General features: G+C 33.0%; 1 protein-coding gene across 9 annotated transcripts in view; it reads right to left on the minus strand.

Annotated features, from left to right (window-relative positions):
- The window catches only part of ADAM29 (ADAM metallopeptidase domain 29), a 71,991-nt gene that overhangs the window by 44,485 nt on the left and 4,658 nt on the right, over window positions 1–22,848 (minus strand). For 5 of the 9 annotated variants that reach the window (XM_070607687.1, XM_070607734.1, XM_008542878.2 and 2 more), the window contains exons 2-3: window positions 11,187–11,270; window positions 10,463–10,505 (exon numbers count right to left, since the gene is read on the minus strand). The gene's annotated coding sequence lies outside the window, so the exon portion shown is untranslated. The remainder of the gene's footprint in view (window positions 1–10,462; window positions 10,506–11,186; window positions 11,271–22,848) is intronic. The other 4 variants (XM_070607696.1, XM_070607717.1, XM_070607722.1 and 1 more) reach the window with 2 other exon arrangements.

A 22,848-nucleotide genomic window follows, 5' to 3' on the forward strand; every position in this document is an offset into this window, starting at 1 on the left:
TTCAGTAGTATGTTGTTTAATCTCCACATATTTGTGAATTTGCTGGTTTTCTTCTTCCAATTGATTTCTACTTCTATATAATTAAGGTCAGAAAAAAGTTTGATATGATTTTAATCTTCTTGAAGTTATTAAGACTTGTTTTGTGGCTAACATATGGTCTATCCTAGAGAATGTTCCATGTGCCCTTGAGAAGAATGTATATTCTGCTGCTTTTGGATAGAATGTTCCGTAAATATTGGTTTAGTTTATTTAGTCTAATGTATCATTTAAGTCCAGTTTTTCCTTATTGATTCTGTTTTGATTATCTGTCTATTGTTGAAAGTGTGGCATTTAAGTCTCCTACTATTTTTGTATTTTTGTCTTTTTCTCCCTTTAGGTCTGTTAATATTTGCTTTATATATTTAGGTGATCCTATGTTGGATGCATAAATATTTACAAATGTTATATCCTCTTTGGATTGAGGAAAAATATCTGTAGGCTAAGCAGGCGTGTTTAATGGTGACTAGGAGACAGTGTTATAAAGTGGACATCAGTCCAAAGCATTATTGCTGGAGTCAAATCCCAGCACTTATACTTACTAGATACATTGATTAAATTCTCATAGTTTTGTTTTGTAAACTGGAAATAAAATAGTACTGTCTTTCTCCTAGGGTGGTTTAAATGAGATAACCCAGATTAAATATTTAGGACAATACCTACTACATTGTATATATGCAATAAACAATTATTATTATTTTTAAATACAACAAATGGTTTCTCAAATATCCAGTTCTTTCTATCTGTTTAATGGTCTAGAAAATATGCTTTCTTTTACACTGAGTAGAAAATAATTTTCTAAACAAACAGATTTGGAGAAAGCCTGATTTTCATTAGAGTGATTATTTGAAGAAGTGTTCCTATTACATAATTCTATATCTTTAGAAACATGTGTACCTTAATACTTAGCTTCTATTTCTCTTTCAGTAAGCAAGAAAAAACAGAAAATACACTCTATAAATTTCAAGTTATTTTCTTAGCCTTTTACAGTGATTTTTCAATCATCAATTTTCACCCAACATTTTATCTTCCATCTGATTCACTTCTCTGCTTTTCAGGAGCAAAAGCCTTTGCATAACAAACTCGGTAGCCACTTCTTTTTTCTTTTGAAGTGGATACTTTTCCTGGCACCTTAATTTTGGTGCAAGTCTAAGTAGTATGAAATCTCATATTTAATAATGTAAAACAAATCCTGTCATTGAACATTTGAATTGAACAATTTTAAGAGGGACAATTGCATAATTTAAAGTTACTTCTCGCTCTCATTGTGAGGTGGTATCTTTCATCCTATAATTAGCAAAATAACCATTTAATTAAGTTTCTATTTCTCAGCCTATGAGGCATAAATATATGAAAGAAGAGGCAAAACTGGCATGATATTTTAATAATTTCTTTTAATAAGCTTTTTTAAGAACAGTTTTAGATTTACAAAAAAATTGCAAATATAGTGCAGAGAGTTCCCACATACTCCCATGCCCATTTTCCCTTATAAGTAACATCTTACCTTATATGGTCTATTTTTCACAATTAATGAACCAATATTGACACATTATTAACTAAAGTCTATGCTTTTTACAGATTTTCTTAATTTTTACCTAATACCTGTTTTTAGTTCCAAGATCCCATCCAAGCTACTACATTACAATAAGCCATGATGTCTTCTCAGGCTCTTTTGGCTGTGACATTGCTGTTTTTGATGACCTTGACAGTTTTGAGGAGTCCTTGGCAGATATTTTGTAGAATGTCCCTCAGTATAGGCTTACCTGATTTTCTTTTCATGATTAGACTGAGATTATGAGTTTTTTGTAAAGAAGACCATGGAGGTAAGGTGCTAATTCATCACATATCAAGGGTACGTACTCCCAGCATAACATCACTGTTGATGTTAACCTCTATTGTCTGGCTTGGAAGCGTTTGATTCCTCCACTGTAAAGTTATTCTTTTCTCCTTTTTTTTCCATATTATACTTTTTGGACAGGCCACATCACTTTACCCAGGCCACATCAAAAGAATGGGGAATTATGCATTTGCCCCAAATTTCTAACACCCACTAGTCCTTTTATGTGTTTTTACTGCCTTTTCCAGAATCTCATATAACTGAAATCATATGCTCTGTAGCCTTTTCAGATTGACTTCCTTCACCTAGAAATATGTATTGAAGGTTCATCCATGTCTTTCCATTGCTTAGTAGTTCATTTCTTTTTATTACTGAATGATATCCCTTGTATTGATATAACACAGTTTGTTTATTCATCCACATATTATTAAAGGCCATTTTGGTTGCTTCTAGTTTTGGGTGATTATGAGTTAAAGCTGCTATAAATGTTTATGTGCCGGTTTTTGCATGAACATACGTTTTCAAATCATTTGCACAAATACCCATGAGAGTGATTGCTGGATTTTATGGTAACCTTATGTTGAGCTTTGTAGAAAACTTACAAACTGTCTTCCAAGTTGTCTGGGTATACCATTGTGCTTCCACCAGTAATGAATGAGAGTTCTTCTTTCTCTGCATACTTACCAGCTATTGATAGTGTCAGAATTTTGGATTTTACCCACTCTAACAGGTATGTATCAGTATCTCCTTGTTGTTTTAATTTGCAATTTCCTAATGACAAATGATGTCGAGAATCTTTTCCTCTGCTTGTCATCTGTACGTTTTCTTCAATGAAGTGACTGTTCTATCTTTTCCCATTTTTAAATTTGGTTGTTTGTATTGTTATTGTTGAGTTTTAAGGGTGATTTATATATTTTGGATGATGTCTTCTACCACAAATGTGTTTTGCATAGAATTTCTTCCAGTCTGTGACTACTTTTCATTCTCTTTACAGTGTCTTCCACAGAGCAGAAGTTTTTAATTTTAATAAAGTCCAATGCATCATTTTTTTCTTTTATGGATCATGCTTTTGGTGTTGTATCTAAAAGTTAATTGCCAAATCACCTAGACATTGCCCTGTGTTTTCTTCTGGAAGTTTTATAGTTTCATGTTTTGTATTTATAGCTATGATCCATTTTGAGTTAATATTTATGAAAGTTGTAAGGTTTGTGTCCTTGGTTGTCCAATATATCCAGCACCATTTGTCAAAAAAATGATCTTTTCTGTATTGAATTGCCTTTATTACCTTGACAAAAATCAATAGACCATATTTTTGTGGGTTTGTTTCTAGGCTCTCTATTCTGTTTCACTAATGTGTATATTCTTTCACCAATACCATATTGTTTTCATTATTATAGAATTATAGTGAGTCAGCATGACTCCTCCAACTTTTCTGTTCTTCAAAATTTTGTGTGTTAATCTAAGTCTTTGGCCTTTCTTTAAAACTTTAGAATGTATTTATCAGTATTTACAAAGTAGCTTCCTAGGTTTTTTTATTGGAATTGTGTTGAATCTATGGATGAATTTGGGAAGAACTGAATTTTACCAATATTTAGTTTTCCAATCCATAAACATGGAATATCTTTCTTTTTATTTAGATGTTCTTTGATTTCTTGTGTCAGAGTTTTTTAGTTTTCTACACCTAGACTCTCTACTCTCTCTACTTTTTACTCTCTTATATTTAAATCTTTATTTTTCATTTTTTGGAGCTATTGGGAAATTTTTTAAATCTCCAAATATTTGGGAATTTCCCAGCTATTTTTCTGTTTTTTTATTTCTAGTTTAATTCTTTAGTAGTCTGAGAACGTACTTTGTATGTTTTATATTCTTCTCAATTTATTAGCTTGTGTTTATGACCCAGAATGTAGTCTAGACTAGTGAACGTTCCATGCAAGCTTGAGCAGAATGTGTATTCTGCTGCTTTGGATGGAATATTCTAAAAGTGTCAATTAGACCTAGTTGATTGATAGTGATGTTCAGGTCAACTATATCCTTATGTCTATTGGACCGACTGGATCTATCAATGTTGTAAGAAAGGTGTTGAAGTCTCTAATTGTAACATTGAATTTGTCTATTTCCCCTTGCATTTCTTTGCTGGGGAGAAACTGTAGTTTTCGTCTTATATATTTTGACATTCTATTGTTAGGTGCATGCATTTTAAGGATTCTTATGTCTTCCAAGATAATTGAGTTTTTTTTTTATCATTATGTATCTTTATCCCTAATAATTTTCTTTCTTCTGAATTCTGCTTTGACAACTCTGACAATTTTATCTTTTAATTGGTGTATTTAATTGATATATAGTTGATATAATTGGATAAATATCATTCATATTTGTGAGTGTTTTCTCTTCATTGCACTTGTTCTTTGTTTTTTTTTCCTTCCTCTGTGTTTTCTGCCTTCTCTGTTTCTAACTAAGCAATTTATAAGACTCCATTTTGTCTTCTTTCTTAGTGTATTACTTATACTTTTTTGATAATGCTTTTTAGGTTTTGCTTTATCATTTACAGTCTACAATTATAACTAATCTAATTCCACCTAAAATAATTCCAGACCACTTCACATATAGTCCAAGTATCTTATAAGTATCCTCAATTTTTTCCTCTCCACCTTTATGACATTGCTACCATTCATTTCACTTATCGATGTGGTATAACCACTCAATACATTGTTATTATTGCTTTAAACAGCTAATTTTTTACATTAATCACAAATAAGAAAATAAATTTTTTTCATTTAATCTTTTTCCAACACTCTTCCTTATATTTGTAGATCTGAGTTTCTGACCTATATAATTTTCCTTCTCCCCAAAGACTTTCTTTTAACATTTCTTGAGGGACAGGTTTGCTGATATAAATTCCCTCATAGTGAGGGAATAGATGGTTCTGAGAAAGCCTTTATTATCCTTTGTGTTTGAAGGATAATTTCACTGAAAATAGAATTCTAGGTTGGCAAATGTTTTTCTTTCAACAGTTTAAATATTTCACTCCACTCTTTTGCTTTCATGGATTCTGTAAGAAGTCCTCTGTAATTTTTATTCTTATTCCTATATGGGTAAGGTGTTTATCCCCCTGGCTTCTTTAAGATTTTTCTCTTTTCCTTGGTTTTCTAAAAGAAGAATATGACCTTCACAGGTACAGACTTTTTGGTATTTATTTTTCATGGTGTTTGGTTGGATCTGTGGGGTTTGTCTCTCACTAATTGTAGAAAATTGTCAGCCATTATTGCTTCAAATACTTTTTGTGCTCCTTTTTCTCTTTCTTTTTCTGGTGTTCCCATTATACATATGCTATGCATTTTGTAATTGTTCCACAGTTGTTGAAAATTCTGTCTGTTTTCCCAGTATTTTCCTTTTTGTTTCACAGTTTGGGAAGTTTCTATTGGCATATATTCAAGTTCACTGATTCTCTCTTTGGCCATGTCCAGTCTACTGATAAGCCCATTTTATTTTAATACTTTTTTCTTAGAGTTTCCATCTCTCTGCTTACATTACCCATCTGTTCTTGCATGTTGTGTGATTTTTCTGTTGGGTCCCTTGACGTGCTAGTCATATTTAATTTAAATTCCCCGTCTGATAATTCCCAAATCTCTGTCATATCTGAGTCTAGTTGTAATGCGTGCTTTGTCTCTTCAGACTGTGCTTTTCCTTTTCTGCTAGCACGATTAGTGATTTTTTCTTGAAAGCTGGACATGATATCCCAGATAAGAGGGACAAAGTTAAATAGGCCTTTAGTGTAAAGTTTTATGTTAATTTGCCTTGGAGTTGGGCTGTGTCTAATATTTGCTATAGTTGTAGGTGTCAGAGACATCAAATTTCTATAGCTTCTTCATTCTTGTCTCACTTGTTGTCTTAATCTTTTCCTAATATCTCTTTCTTATATGAAGCCCACACTTTGTAGTTCTCATAGCAAAAATATACTGCTAATATACTGGAGCCCTAATGATGTAGTGTTATAAGAGAGAGAAAGCATTCTATGATCTTATAATTAAATTTTAGTCTTTTAGCAGGCCTTTGTCCACAGTCTGTGATCTTCACAAGCGTTTCTTAGCTCCCTTATCCCCTTAGATGAGACAGAAAGGCTAGAAGTGGCCAGAGTTGGGTAATAGCCCTACTCCCAAGTGAAAAAAGGCTCTGATAAAGTTTTTCCTTTGGGAAGTAAGCATTTGTTATGAATAATTTTCTGGAAATATTTGAAAATGGTTCCTTTTCTCTGCCCCCTTCAAGAACCATGAGGATATTTCTCTTGGCTCTTCATAATGAGAACTTGGTGGGGTTCCTGGAGGTAAAACCCACAAATGTGCAGGGGCCCTCATAAGATGGCACCTCTTTCAAGGAATCTCTTACGCATATGCTAGTCTACACTCAGCCTCTAGAGTTCATAAAAACTAGCCTTAAAGTATTACTACCAGTTCATGGCTTCAGCAACTTCTGCTCCAATAAAGCATATCTTAGATGTGATCCTCTGTATTTACATCTCTCTAGATTTCAGGTGACAATTTGCTCTGTGACTTTAGTTCTCTGATGGTCCAAGAAAAGCCATAGATTTCAGTTTGTTTCACTTTATTTTTTGTCAAAAAACTGTATGTGGCAACTTCCAGGATCTTTAAATTTTGGAGATAAAACCAGAAATCTGTCATGACAGTTTTAGGACTTAAGCTGCTCATGATTGGATTTGTAGGAACATTTCAATTGATTGGCTACTGCTGCCAATAGAGTTAAAAAGAAGCGTTGTATTTGTCCATTTGGGGTTTAGTAATATTCCATGGTGATAGTTAAATTTCAGTTCTTTAAAGTTTACATGTGATTTGAATTTGTCTTCACATTTTTAAATACTTAAGTAATTTTGATACTTACATTCATTTCTACCAAACCAAGATTCCAATGATTAAAAAGAATAATCACAGATTAATTTGGCAGTTGGACAATCAATAGAGTGATTCCAATCATGCCCGATTTTCAAATTGTTACTATAACTATATGAGCCTGCCAACTAATGTATTTATTTATTTCTCTTTTAATTGTACATTTAGAAGTCCATGTGAAAATTAAAATCATTTGTTTGAAAACTTCACTGTGATTTCTATACTTTTTGTAGCTTGGGAGCTTTATTAAAATTTGACCACACGTGAGCATGCACACACACACACAAACATACAACTTATCCCCTTATATATCCACTATAGCAGTTAATAATATACCTTCCACACATTACATATTTAATAAAGGTTTGTTAAATGTTTGATCTACATAAAATAGCCACAGAAAATATATTAGTCTTTCACAACCTATAATGTATAATATTGAATACTATTTCTTGACAAATAACACAATCATGCTGTGTTCATGTCCAAATCAGATGTGGATTTACATTAGAAACTGCTTTTTATTTAATTATTTGCCTTAGCATCCACTTGAAAAATGTTTTTTTGTGGCCAGGGTGACAATAAACTACAAAAAATGTGGTCTAGATTTCTTAAGCCATGTCCTTAACATTTTCCATATGTAAAGTCTTATTTATGGAAGGAATTATTCTAAGAAAAAATCAGGGTCTAGATGTATCCTTTCCCACTGTACTGCATGTAAACAAAGATTTTTCTTTACCTCTAGTGTAATCTGTCTAGAAAACAAAAATCCTGTGTTTTGTCTTTACCAAGTTTTTGATAAATTAAAAGAAAAACTATATAATCTTATTTGACAAAGTGTCCAAAATTCTTTATATTTTTGACAAACTTGCCAAAATCAAATTCTTTTGAACTTGAACTAACTGGAATTTTTCAGAGCATTCCTGGAGCATCTCAAAAGATTTGTTCTCTCTCTTCATAAAAAAAAGGAGATATTATGTTAAATTACATGGGAAGCATTGTCAAATAAGCCTTCTTTATGTTGTGTGCATTACAAGTGTTTCAGAAGTTATCTAAAATTCCTGGAAATCTGATATTTCCTAATATAATATTAACTTTGACAAATACAATTTTCTGGTAACTTTAAAGATCATAAAACTGAACTGGGTAAAAATTTCCAGAACTAACAGAAAAATTAGATTCAAGCAGAATAAGAATTGATAACATAGTATTGAATGAACTGTTGAGGATGATCACAATTTTTATGACTTTTGTTTAAAATATTGCTGGTTCTTTAGTCTTTTGTGTTGCAGATATAAGGAAACTTTTCCTCTTGAGCTAACTATGACTTACAGCAATGTGGTAAATTCTACCTTTGTAAGCAGAATTGAAGCAATTACTTTTTCTCCCTACCTGATCCCTCCAGAATTTGGGAACCTAGTGAATATTCTTTATGGCAATATAGTTATTTGCATGAGTTCAATAAGAATGTGTTCTTTTTGTAACAGGACAAGATTGGAAACATTGGTTATATTACTGAGACTTTGACTGAAATGTCATATTTGAGAGAGATGTACATAGACTCAGATATGACCAGACAGCCTTAAGGAACAAGGGTTGACTTTAGGAGGCCAATAAAGCCCCTTGAAAATATTAACCTTGTACCTTGCTTGCAGGTTCCCATCGGACTTACCAGGTGAGTAATGAAGGTCATTTCTTGGCAGGTTTAGGAACCTTGTAATATTTTGGGGACCTCAAGAAGAGAGGAATTTATCCAAATCTATAGGCAAAGTCAGATGGCTAGTCCTTGTCTTGAATTCCCGGCCTTGAGAGGCTTTTAAAAGTTCCATCTGAGAGTCCTTATGAAAGTTCCAGCAGAGTAGATTTGTATGGTCAGTCACTATTCTTCTTGCACGTATATAAATAATCAGGTGAAGTTTATTGAGGTTAGGCTTACTTTACAAACAATTAGTCTTAATTTGGCCAGCCTTCATAGAAATGAGGGTGATTTTAGAGGGAAAAGTTTACTATTGATTGTCTTTTCCTCCAATATTTGGCTAGAACTCTCCAAACTAACATTTCCAATTTTCTCCCATTCTTTTGACTTGTAATCATTATGAAACTAAAATTACTCCTTTCCTGAAGCCATGCAAGCTGAAGTTGGAAGTAAACTTCAGATAAATCACCATGACAACTCATGTATAGACAATCTTCACGCCTGTTGCTATGTGGTCACTCAGAAAGATCATCAGAGACATTCAGACTACAGACCAGGAAAAATTCTCAGATTGCCTCTGCTTGCCCTCACTCCATCTGAAGATGCTTCAAACCTGACAAATTTTCTTAACTGGATGCTCTCCAAACACAGAAACTGAATATAAAATTTGCTCCATCTGTTATGATTGCTAATATTTAATTGGTGCCTGGGAATCTGTGCTCTGAAAAATGTTTCACTCCTTGGCTATTATTCTCCTTGTAGTCATCATATTAACCTCTCTAGTGAATTATATACTTTTGAGGGCTTTAAATGCATGTCAGCAGCCACTCACCAAATGGTATCCACCAGGATCAGACAACTAGGTAAAATCAACAATAATCATGGAAATGACGAAGATGGTGACTACATGGCCCTCTGGCCTGATGACTTAACTAATGAAAACAGCAAATGCATGATCCTTCAGCCTGACTACATGAATAGTGGTAACCAAGAATAACACTGTAATAGTTGGTCATACTCTCACCCTGCTGAGGGAATGACCAAAAGAGAAGAATTGTTAAAATCAAAAGCAAGTGGAGACCAGCTTTGAAGTTTTCCTGAGCAGACAAAACAAGTTTACTCGTTATTTTAGCTTAATTACCAGTCACTGTAAAAACACTACCTTCTCACTATATAAACCACTTTGTAATAATATACCCCTGAGCCTCATTCCATGTTTTGGTTTGAATACTCCTGTTTTTCAAAGTGTCCTTTTGATATGTGCACAATAAATTTTTACTAATTACCACTTTGATGATTCATTGGTTTTATCTTGGCTATTTCTGAACCTTTGATACTAGTCACAGAAACAGTGAAAATACAGACATCTGAATGACTCTGTCAAACATCTTGACCTAATTGACACTGATACAACACTGTTTCCAACCTCTGTAAAATACACATTCCTTTCAAGTGTGCATGGAACATTCATTAAGGTATGCCATATGCAGGACCATAAACTAAGACTCAATAAGTTTCAAAATATTGAAATAGTTGTTATCTCACCATAACGAAATCAAATTAGAATTTAATAATAAGATATCTAGAAAATCCTTTAACATTTGTAAGTTGAGTAATGCATTTCCAAAAAATCCATGTCTCAATAAAGAAATCTCAAGAGAAATTTAAAAACAATTTCAAGCTGAGTGATAATGAATAATAAAACATATCTAAAAAGCTGTAAGATGCAGCTAAAGCAATGCCATTATTAGGAAATATGAGAAATATGCTATTATTAGAAAACACTAGAAAATGCTATTATTAGAAAAGAAGAAAGACAAAAGCAAGAAAATAGAGGAAATTAAATCTACAGCTGGCAGAAGGAAAGAAATAATAAAGAATAGAAATCATGAAAACAGAAAATTAACAAAGTCAAAATGTCTTCTTTGAAAAGATTAATAAAAGTGATAAATCCCCAGTAAGAATAATCAAGAGATAAAAGAGAAAACATACATCACCAATTTCAGGTATGAAAAAAGTGATATCACTTCAGATCCTATAGACATCAAAAGGATAAAAAGGGATATTATGAATAATTTCATAAAATGAATTTCCTTAAAAACATACAGTTTATCAAAAGTAATTTAAGATTACATAGAAAATCTCAATTGCCATGAATCTATCAAATAAATTGAAATTATCAAAATCTTCTGACCAAAGACAATTTCAGACCCAGATTATTGTGATATTGTATTCCAGAAGCATTTCAGAAAGAAATAATACCAAGGAAACTTGTTTGGCACATGAGAGACAGAATGACCACATTTCAATTTGCCTTAGGAGGCAAACTTAACTCTGATATCAAAACCTATCAAAGACATTAGAAGAAAATAAATTTATCAAATATCACTCATGAATGTAGTCTCAAATATCATGAGCAAAATATCAACAATCAAATCTGCCAATATATAAATACAGCATGTCCCAAGAAGGGTTTATCACAAGAATTGAAAGTTGGCTTACATTTGAAATTAATACATGTAATCCACCATATGGATACAATAAAGGAGGGGAAATAACCATGATTAGGTCAATATTTGCAAAAAAAGCATTTCACAAAATTTATAATACAAAATATCCATGATTTAAAAAAAACCTCTCATGGAAATTGAAATGGAAATAATTTTACTTAATCTGATAAAGGTCATCTATGAAAGATAAAGCTATCATACTTAACTGTGAAAGACTGAATGCTTTCAAGAATAAAGCAAAATGTCCACTCTAATGATTCCATTCATCACTGTGCTGGAGATTTTTGGGTCTACAATAAAGCAAGAAAAAGAATTAAAAATCATACAAATTGTAAAAAGAAAGAAAATTAATGTCAAGGAATCATTTAAGAATATATCTTATCCTAAGGTAACAGAGACAGGAAAAACAGAGAAAATGAATGATTGAAGTACGTGATGCCTGCCAATCAGTTTGCCCTCTGGCCCAGGCTTTGAGGACTGGTACATCTGAGTTTTGGGTACAAGGACTGTTTACAACAAAGACAGAAAAAAGACAAGACTAAGAGTGCAGAAGGTGCAGCAGCCTTGATGTTAGCAGCTTCAGCCAAGGGAAAGACAGTTATCTTAGCTCAAATAGCAGAACCCCCATTTGGAGACACTAAAATGGACAGCCTGGGCCTCAGCAGGGCAGCGTCTGTGTGGTTGCAATATTTGCCATTGGCAGAGAAATCACATACATGTGGGAGAAAAGTTGTCACATGGTAGATAGTAGTATAAATTCATAGAATGAGTATAAATGTCTTCCTGGGAAGTCCTAGAATTAATTGTAAGGAATTAGAGAGGGGCTGGAATTCATACAAGAAGAGTGTGTATAGAGGCAGAAATAACTAGTTTGTGAATATTCAGAAGCCATTTTAATAACAGGCTACTATAGCCTAGAAAATAAAATTAAAAAGAGATTAAATAAAGAAAAAAATGATCATGTTTGAAATGCCTTTTCACATGCTAATTTGTTTCTTCCCTGATTAATTGATTGTTTCATATTATTGTTGATGTCTCTTTAAGATAAAAAGAGACCTTGACATATTGTTAGGACGGAGGAGGAAATCAGTTGTTAGCAAGAAATTTAAGGCAAAGGGGGAGGATAATTGAAGACACAGACCTAGTAGTGATGGTAATTCAAAGAACCGTGAGCTCAAGAAAAAGGTTAACTCTAAAAAATAAAAACAACAACCAGCTAGTCCTCAGAGATGAAAATGAAAAAGAGGCATTGAGGGTGGAAATGAAGAGGGGAGAAATTGATCAAGCTAGTATTCCTTGTAGGAAGCAAGTTTGTCAACAAAGAGTGGGTAGTTGTGTTGAATGTTGCAGAGAGTACATAGAAAAATTTTTAGAATGGTGGTTGTGGTATTTGTAGTAAGATATAATAAAGTAATTTAGTTAAGCACTGTGAGGCCACCAGTGAAATTAGTAGATAGATAGATGATAGATTGAATCACTACAGTTTGTTATTGATATTATCATTATTACTGCTATTTCTACAAAGTTTGGCAGACCAAAAGAGGAAGCAGATTGGGCTCAGAAATGTCAAGAAACTGTAAAAGCTAAATGAAAATAAAGTATTTTAAGTGGTGCTGAGAATTTTGCTGAAATAGCTGACTAAAAGCATGCCTCCAAAGGAAGCCCATATTGGTGATTAATCTATAGCTTAAAATAAAAGCTACTTCCAAAACTGCATTTCTACTTAACCCATTACTATTACTAATTTTCACTTTAACCTATGGGCTCCCATTGATGTTTCATATGTAAAGTCTGATTTTCAACTTAATTTATAGATTCTCATTGGTGTTTTAGTGTTCAGCATATACAGGGATTGTTGCTGTAAATAAAAAGAAATAGCGCATAATACTGCCTCTGAGCGTTTATTGTGCTGTTTAGTATATAAAAACCTTAACAGAGATTTTCTTACCTATTTAGGTCTAATATACATACAGATATACCAGACATATATAGAGAGAGACATACCTATATAATATTTACATATCTATATAGATAGAAACACAAGAAACTAAATCAGCTATAACATATATGTATACAAATGTGTTTTAAAAGAGAAAAATTAATTTCTATGAGAATTCAAAAGAATCTGTGTCAGTAAACTGTCCAGCAATACAGCAATACGATAAGCTGCCTAAGGGAGAATGTTCATGCTTTCAGGTTTCACATTACGTTTGGAACAATGTCAGTTTGAAGTTTTTGCTCAGGTTTCTTAGTGAAACAAACTTTGTAGCCCTTAACACTATTAAGAATGACCTACATGTGGAGAAATATAATGATTTATTTATATCTTTAAAGATGAAGTATCCTACCCATGTCTTTACACTGTGCCACTGCTTTGAGTGAATGTGATGCTGCCCACCCATGAATACTTAACATTGTTTGTGAGGTTTTGTTTGTCTGCTTTGTTTTCCAGGAGTTGACAGTTATCATTGGACTCATCCATGTGGATCCACTTACCCAGCACAATTGCTGCACATCGTGATATGCACATTGCTACGTGAAAAGGGTATGTTCAAGTACAAAGTCAGCATAACTGACCTATGTGTGGATTGATTCCCCTACCTTGTCTTAATTAGCACCTTGTGAAAAGCAGCATGAGAACTAAACATCTGAAGGCAAAAAAGAAATTAAAAAATTCTAACCAAGTATGTATGTAGAATATACTTTTAGATTATGCATTGATATTTATTTTGATATTTCCTTTATATAAAGTATGCACCTAGGTGAGTATGTGTGTATATGTGTGTACTTACAGATGAATTGTAATAGAATTGGACTGCAAATGATTAACTTACGGGAGAAATTCTCAGCTCACACAAGATTCTATATAATTATCTTTAAAATCCTATTTCATGAAAAACACTGAATTTGGTGAAATATTCCATGAGACATTGATCTATATCATATAATTTGGAAGAAATTTATTCAAGCCCAAATGAGTAACAAAATGATATAGGATTTTGTAAAATACTGTACCACTTGAGAGTTGGAGGCAACAAATTACTAGTCTCTGAGATAAAGGGAAAATACTGCCAACTATACAGGATTTTTTAAATGAATTCTCTGTGACTTGACTTCAAGCATCATTGAGGGCAAAGGCAGTATCATACTTTAAATATTTCAATGTTAAATATTTAACAATGGACTAAGTCAAAAACTGTTTTAACACCATATATAATTTTTGTGAATATCCCTTCTTCAAACTCTTAAAATCGCAGCTCAAAGAGGTTATATTTCTTGTCAAAATTATTAGGCCATGACAATTTATAAATGACTACTTTTTGAATATGAAATTGTGTTAATAGCTTTCTCGCAAATTCTCAGGTCTCAAATTTCAAATATGAAAAATTTATTTTATCCTGCATATTTGAGATCATGGTTTCCTTCCTTGTAAAAACACTTAATTTACAGCAAACATAAAACAAGGACATTAATTAGTCTGAAGTTAAAATTTAGAAACTAGTGAATGATAAGTGAATAGAATTTAAATAATGGACTTTAAGTTGGATTTAGCTTCTGAATTAACTCCTAATTTTAGGTTATGTTTAGGTTAATTTCATAGAGGTGTCCAACTGACCATCTGAAAATTCAATAGTAATGACAAATTCACCATTATCTTAAAAAAAAATAAAAGAAAAAGTAATTAGCTACAACAGAATGCTTTCTTTTTTCATTTCTGTAAACACTTTTATTCATTTCTCTCTTTTCCAGACTATGTATGAAACTGAAAAGCATCAAAATTGTGCATTATTTTAAGTCTAATATTCCAGATGAAAGATAATAGAAAGGAGGAAACTTCAACAGGAGCAAATATGAAAGTGAAAAGAGGACAGAACGAGCATCTGCAAATGTTGTTTTTAATTTTTGTAAAATAATGAAATATTTTTTAATCTGTTTCTCTCTCCTCTAATGAAGACATAGAAAATACTGCATTCCCGTGGTTTTTCATTTGAAGAATGTGAAAAAGTGTATTAAAAAGTTTCAGGGGCAAGCCCCGTGGCACAACAGTTAAGTGCGCACGTTCAGCTTCAGAGGCCCGGGATTCACCGGTTCGGATTCCAGGTGCGGACATGGCACCGCTTGACAGGCCATGCTGTGGTAGGCGTCCCACATAAAAAGTGGAGGAAGATGGGCATGGATGTTAGCTCAGGGCCAGTCTTCTTCAGCAAAAAGAGGAGGATTGGCAGCAGTTAGCTCAGGGCTAATCTTCCTCAAAAAAATAAAAGTTTCATAATAGGGTTCAAGATGGTGATATAAGAATATCCTGAACATACCTCCTCCCACAGATGCACCAAAACTACAGCTACATATGGAAGAATTTCCTCTGTAAAAACCTAAAAACTGGCTGAGCGACTCCTACACATCAGACAAGTGAGAAAGAGAACACATTGAGGTGGAGACCTTGGAGGAAGGGTGCTATCTTTGTGCTCTCCCTCAGCTGTGATACAGGGTATCTCTTGGAGAAGATTTCTTACAGACAACTGGTGCCCTAGTTTTTATGTCTAGTGCCCCAGTTTTTGGAGCTGCCACCCAGGGGCTTCCTGTTGATCACCTGGCTCTGGTGGCCAGGGGGGTTAGCATTTCTGGGTCCTGTGGGACTGTAACAATTGGGGAGAGGGATTTTGGCAGGCAATCTCCCCCAGGGCATTGCGCAGACTGCAGACTGAAACATGGCCCTAGTCTTTCCATGTAAGAGGCCTTTTGGCTTGCCTGGAGCTTTGGCCTGAGGGGCAGGCTTCAGGTTTGGCACACATATAGTGTAGGGGGTCTATGGATATTCTCTCAGCAAACATAATCCAGTGGATGCCATCTTTGTATTAACCCTCTGTCTTGTTATGAGTGTCTTATACACTCTATACACTTAAGAGTGTATAAGAAAGGAACTTACATGTTCATCTGGAGCCCTTATTTTTGTGACTGACACCAAGGAGACACCTCTAGATTGCCTAGCTCTGGTGGCCAGCAGGGCTTACACCTCCAGTCCCACAGTACTGAATATATTTACATTCTTTAAAAGCTGCTGTCTGAGGATCTGGCTTCCAATCAGTCTGAATCTAGATGCTAACTGAGATCCTCTCCTTTGGGACACTGACAAGTCTTCTCACACCATCAACTACTGGGAGCTATAAAAAATTGGCTGCTTGGATAGACAATCACAAAGGCTTGAGAGACAACCAAGATCTAGGGTAGTGGTGAACAATAAGGTTTATCTCCTACATAAGGCCATTCCTTCCAGACTGGGAGAGGTGGCTGTTTCGTCTAATGCATAGAAACTAACGTAGAGAATCAAGCAAAATGAGGAAATAGAGGAATATATTCCAAATGTAAGAAAAAGATAACACCTCAGAAAAAAACCTTAATGAAATGGATAAAAGTAACTTACCAAGAAAAAGCTCAAAGTAATGATCACAAAGAAGCTCACTGAACTCCAGAGAAGAATGGATGAATACAGTGAGAACTTCAACAAAGAGATATAAAATATAAGAAAGTACCAAACAGAAGTCACAGAACTGAAAAGTACAATAACTGAAGTGAAAAAATACAGTAGAGAAGTTTAAAGCAGACTAGATGAAGCAGAAGAAACGATCAGTGGACTCAAAGACAGGGCAGTGGAACTCACCCAATCAGAGCAGCAAAAAAAAACAAAAAACAAAAAAAAGAATAAAAAAGGGAAAATAGCTTAAGGGATTTATGGAACAATATCAAGTGAACTATCATTTTCATTATAGGAGTCCCAGAAGGAGAAGACAGAGAAAAAGGGGCATAACACTTATTTAAAGAAATAATGACTGAAAACATCATTAACCTGGGGAAGGAAACAAACATCTAGATTTAGGAAGCCCAGAGAATTCCAAATTGCATTTACCCAAAAAGACTCACACCAGGGCACATTTCAATTAAATGTCAAAAGTTAAAGACAAGGAGAGAATCTTAAAACTAGCAAGAAAAAAAAAACAACTTGTTACATACAAGGGAACCTCCATAAGACTATCAGCAGATTTTTCAGCCCAGAAGGATGTGACATGACATATTCAGTGTTGAAAGAAAAAAATTTCCAATCAAGAATACTCTACCTGGAAAATTCATCATTCAGAATGGAAGGAGAGATAAAGAGTTTTTCAGACAAACACAAGCTAAAGGAGTTCATCACCACTAAACTAGTCTTACAAGAAATGTTAAGGGAACTTTTTTAAGCTGAAAAGAAAAGGCACTAATTAGTAATAATAAAATATGTAAAAGCATAAATCTCACTGATAAAGGTAAATATATAGTAAAGGTAGTAAATTAGTCACTTATAAAGCTAATATGAAGGTTTAAAGACAAAAGTAGTAGTAGTAAAAATAACCATAACTACAATAATTAGTTGAGATACACAAGATAAAAAGAAGATTATGTGATATCAAAAACATAAAATTGGGGAATAGTAAAAATGTAAAGTTTCAGAATTCATTCAAACTTAAGTTATCTTTTTATAATAGACTTTTATAAATAGAATGTGTTATATGTAATCATCACAGCAATGACAAAGCAAAAACTATAGCAGAGATGCAAAAAATAAAGAGAAAGGAGACTAAGCATACCACTAAAGAAAGTAACAAAATCATGAAGGAAGAGAATAAGAGAAAGAAAGGAACAGAGTGGAACTACCATATAGCCAAAAATAATTAATACATTGGCAATAAGTATATACCTATCAATAATTATATGTAAATGGACTAAATTTTCCAATCAAAAGACATAGAGTGGCTAAATGGATAAAAACAAGCCCTATCTATATACTGCCTACATCAGACTCACTTCAGATAAAGAGAAGAGTGAAAATAAATGAAATAGAGACTAGAAAGTCAGTAGAAACGATCAATAAAAGTAAAAGCTGGTTCTTTGAAAAGATAAACAAAATTGAGTCAAAATTGATTCTTGTTAGATGAATAAAGAAAGAAATATCAGAAATGAATAATATCAGAAATGAAATAGGAGACATTACAAATGATATCACAGAAATGCAAAGGATCATAAGAGACTAGTATAAGCAATTATATGGCAACAAATTTGACAACGTAGAAGAAGTGGAAAAATTTCTAGAAACATACAACCTCTTAAGATTGAATCATGAAGAAATTTCAACAGTCTGATTACTACTAAGGAGATTGAATCAGTAATCAAAAACCTGCAAAAAAACCAGAAGTCCAGGACCAGTCAGCTTCACTGGTGAATTCTACTAAACATTCAAAGGATAATTAATGCCAATTCTTCTTAAACTCTTTCAAAAAATAGAAGAGGAGAAACACTTCTAAGCTCATTTACAAGCCTAGCATTACCTTGATACTAAAACCAGATAAGGAACCAAAGTAAAGAAAATTACAGGCCAATATCTCTGGAGAATATACATGCAAAAATCCTCAACAAAATATTAGCAACTGAATTCAACAAGACATTAAAAAATATCATACACCATGATCAAGTAGGATTTATTCCAGGGATTCACGGATGGTTCAACATCTGTAAATCAATCAATGTGATACACCACATTAGCAAAATGAAGAATAAAAGATCATATATGATCCTCTCAATAGCTGCAGAAAATCATTTAACAAAATTCAATGTCTATTTATGATAAAAATTTTCAACAAAGTGGGTATAGAGGGAACGTACCTCAACATAATAAAGGCCATATATGACAAGCCCACAGCTAACATCATACTCAACAGAGAAAAACTGAAAACTTTTTCTCTAAGATCAGGAGCAAGACAAGAATGCCTGCTCTTGCCACTTTTATTTAACATAGTATTGGATGTCTTAGTCAGAGAAATTATGCCAGAAAAAGAAAGGAAAGCATCCAAATTGAAAAGGAAGAAGTAAAATGGTCACTATTTGCAGATGACATAGTATTATATATGGAAAATCCTAAAGACTCTACCAAAAAAAGAAAGAACTAATAAATTCAGCAATGTTTCAAGATACAAAATCAATATACATAAATCTCTTGTGTTTGTGTACACTAATAATGACCTATCAGAAAAAGAAACTAAGAAAACAATCCCATTTACAATTGCATCAAAAAGAATAAGATACCTAGGAATAAGTTTAATCAAAGAGGTGAAAGACCTGTACACTGAAAACTGAGATATTGATGAAAGAAATTGAAAAAAACAAATAAATGGAAAAATATTCCATGCTTATGAATTGGAAAAATTAATATTGTCAAAATGTCCATACTGCCCAAAACAATCTACAGATTCAACACAATCCTTTTCAAAATTCCAGTGGCATTTTTCACAGAAATGGAACAAACAATCCTAAAATTTGTATGAAACCACAAAAGACACCAAATAGTCAAAACAATCTTGAGAAAGAAGAACAAAGCTGGAGGCATCTTACTTCCCGATTTCAAACTATACTACAAAGCTATAGTAGTCATAACAGTATAATATTGGCATAAAAGCAGACACACAGATTAATGGAACAGAATAGAGATCCCAGAAATAAGTACACATAATGTATTGTCAATTAATTTACAACAAAGGGACCAAGAATACACAATACGGAAAGGGTAGTATCTTCAATCGATGGTGCTGGGAAAACTGGAGAGTCACATCAAAAGAATGAAACTGGACCACTCTCTTACAGCTTACACAAAAATAAATTCAAAGTGGATTAAAGACTTAAGTGTAAGACATGAAACCATAAAAGCCCGAGAAGAAAAGAGATGGTAAGCTTCTTGACAACAATCTTGGCAAAGATTTTTGGGATCTGGCTCCAAAAGCACAGGTAACAAAAGGAACAATAACAAGTGAGACTACATCAAACTAAAAAGCTTCTGCACAGCAAAAGAACCATCAATAAAATGAAAAGGCAACTTACTGAACAGGAGAAAATATTTGCAAATCATATACCGTCCTGAGTCGCTTAACAGTGGGGGTACATTCTGGGAAATGGATCGTTAGGCAATTTCATCATTGTGTGAACATCATAGAGTGTACTTACATAAACCTAGATGGTATAGCCTACCACACACCTAGGCAATATTTTACTAATCTTATGGGAGCACAGTTGCATATACAGTCCATCATTGATCAAAATGTCATTATGCAGCACACACCTGTATCTGATGAGGGATTAATATCCAAAGTATATAAAGAACTCATACAAGTCAATAGCAAAAAAGCAAGCAATGCAATTAAATAAATGGACAGAGATCTTAATAGACATTTTTTCAAAGACATACAACAGGTACATGTAAAGGTGCTCAACATCAGCAATCATCAGGGAAGCGCAAATTAAAACCACAATGAACTATCGCCTCACACCTGTTAGAATGGCTATTATCAAAATGACAAGAAGTAACAAATGTTAGTGAGGGTGTTAAGAAAGGACAATCCTTACACACTGTTGGTGGGAATATAAATTGTGCAGCTGCTGTGGCAAACACTATGGAAGTGCCTCAAAAAATTAAAAATAGATCTACCATATGATCCATCTATTCCACTTCTGGGTATTTATCTGAAGAAAACAAAAATACTAACTTGAAAAGATATATACACCCCCATGTTCATTGCAGCATTGTTTATAGTAGCCAAGCTATGGAAACAACCTAAGAGTCCATTGATGGATGAATGGATAAAGAAAATATGGTATATATACAATGTAATGTTATTCAGCCATGAAAAATAATAAAATCTTGCCATTTGCAACAACATGGATGAAACTTGAGGGCCTTATGCTAAGTGAAATAAGCCAGACAAAGACAAATACTGAATGATCTCACTTATATGTGGAATATATTAAAAAAAAATACGAAAAACAAGCTCATAGAGATAGACAACAGATTGGTGGTTACCAGAGGTGGGTATCAGTGCAGGCAGGGGGACATGGGTAAGGCGGGACAAAAGGTACAAAGTTCTAGGTATAAAATAAATGTCATGGTGGTGTAATGTACAGCATAATGACTACAGTTAATACTACCGTATTGTATAATTGAAAGTTGCTGAGAGTCTAGATCTTGAAAGTTCTTAACACAAGAAAAAAAATTTTGTAACTATGTATGGCGACAGATTTTAACTAGACTTACTGTGATGATCATTTTGCATTATCAAATCAATATGTTGTATACTTGAAACTAATATAGTCTTATATGCCAATTATAACTCAATGGAAAATAAATGAATAAAAGTTGCCACATTTGGGAAAATAGAAACTTGGAAATATTTGAGTATGGCAATACAAAATGTGTGTGCTGAGCGTGAGAGAGTTAAGGCTGGAGAATGAGACAAAGATACACTTGAGTATACCCTTGATTTCTCCATGGCCCAAGTTAGTTAATACTAAACAATTACTAAAAACATCACAGCTACTCTTGCAGGAATGTGTATGCAATTATTATAATAAATAGTGGTTTATATAACTCTATCTTTTGATGTCACTCTGTATATATCTTTTAGTACTCTGTGGAAAAGCACCATATAACATTTTTATCTTCTGTTATATATTAATATGGAAAAGTATTATAGCTAAGTGTACAACAATAGAACACTACGTAAAAGTGCATTTTAAGGATCATTAACCATTTCGCTTTAAAGTGGATCCTGGGAGTTAAATATCCTATGTTTGAAAATGATGTCACATTATCAAATATGCTCTTCACCTTTTTTTAGTCCTATTTTAATCTCATTCTGCCAAATTCCATTTTTAAAAATGCTATATATTTAACGTTATAATTACCCCCACTGTGAAAAAGATAGGTTTCCTTCCAGAGAGTTCTCCTGTACAAATCTTGTCTTCAAAGGAAATACTTCATTGCTGGATTTCATTCATTTATACTATTGGAAGTTATCCAAATGTTAAGGATCAATTTAATAAATTGGTTTTCACACACAAAAAAGTTTAATAATATAATTATTTGGTATGCTTTTTGAAGATTAAGGGAAAATCACTTTATTTCACCTACATGTATGTATCTCTGTGTATGTACACGTGTATATATATTTATAGAGACAGACAGAGAGAGAGAGATTGTTTTGTTTGATTTTTATGTTATTTAACAGATATCTTTTTAAATTGACCAAATATTTTCTTGGAACATTATCAAGTATTATGTAAATATATTTGGATATCTAAGTCATAATTATATTTTAATTGTCTTGAAACTTAAAAAATTAACTCAAGGATACATGCTCACTTTTAAACAATTCAGACTTTTATAGAATAAGGAATGAAAATTCTCCCTTTTATCCTTAATCCCATGCTTCATCCCAGGAGTAACAATTATTAACAGGTGATTATATATCTTTTCAGTTATTGTCCCATGCAATTACATTTGTATAGTACTTGTTTTGTGTGTTTGCATCCCTTTCAAAGATTCAGTATTGATCCTAAGTTAACGCAGGGTGTGCAGTTACAATTTGCAACACAGAAGCAAAATTTGTATTTCACAAATCACATTAGCAATGGTATATATATTTATTTTATTTCTTATCTCTTATGAGTATCATTGTTTTCAAATGTGAGAGTAAATACTGTCTTATTACATATTTGTGATGTAAATATGGTGCTTAAATGTCAATGTTTGTTTATGATTGAAGGGAATGCTATGGATTAGTGCACATTAATATTTTTGTCTATACATTTTCTGACAGCAACCTACAGATATGTACTCTATATCTACATAATTACATATTGCTCCTATTACTCAAACCATGTTCCAGAGCCTCTCTTTTTAATGGCCCATTAAGATATGTTCTTTATCTATACAAATTAATTAAATAGAGTATTCAAATAACACCTTTGGATTCTCTATTATTTAAAAGGACTATTTCAAACATATATACTGTA

This window comes from Equus przewalskii, chromosome 2, assembly GCF_037783145.1.
Source record: "Equus przewalskii isolate Varuska chromosome 2, EquPr2, whole genome shotgun sequence".
Taxonomy (NCBI): Eukaryota; Metazoa; Chordata; class Mammalia; order Perissodactyla; family Equidae; genus Equus; species Equus przewalskii.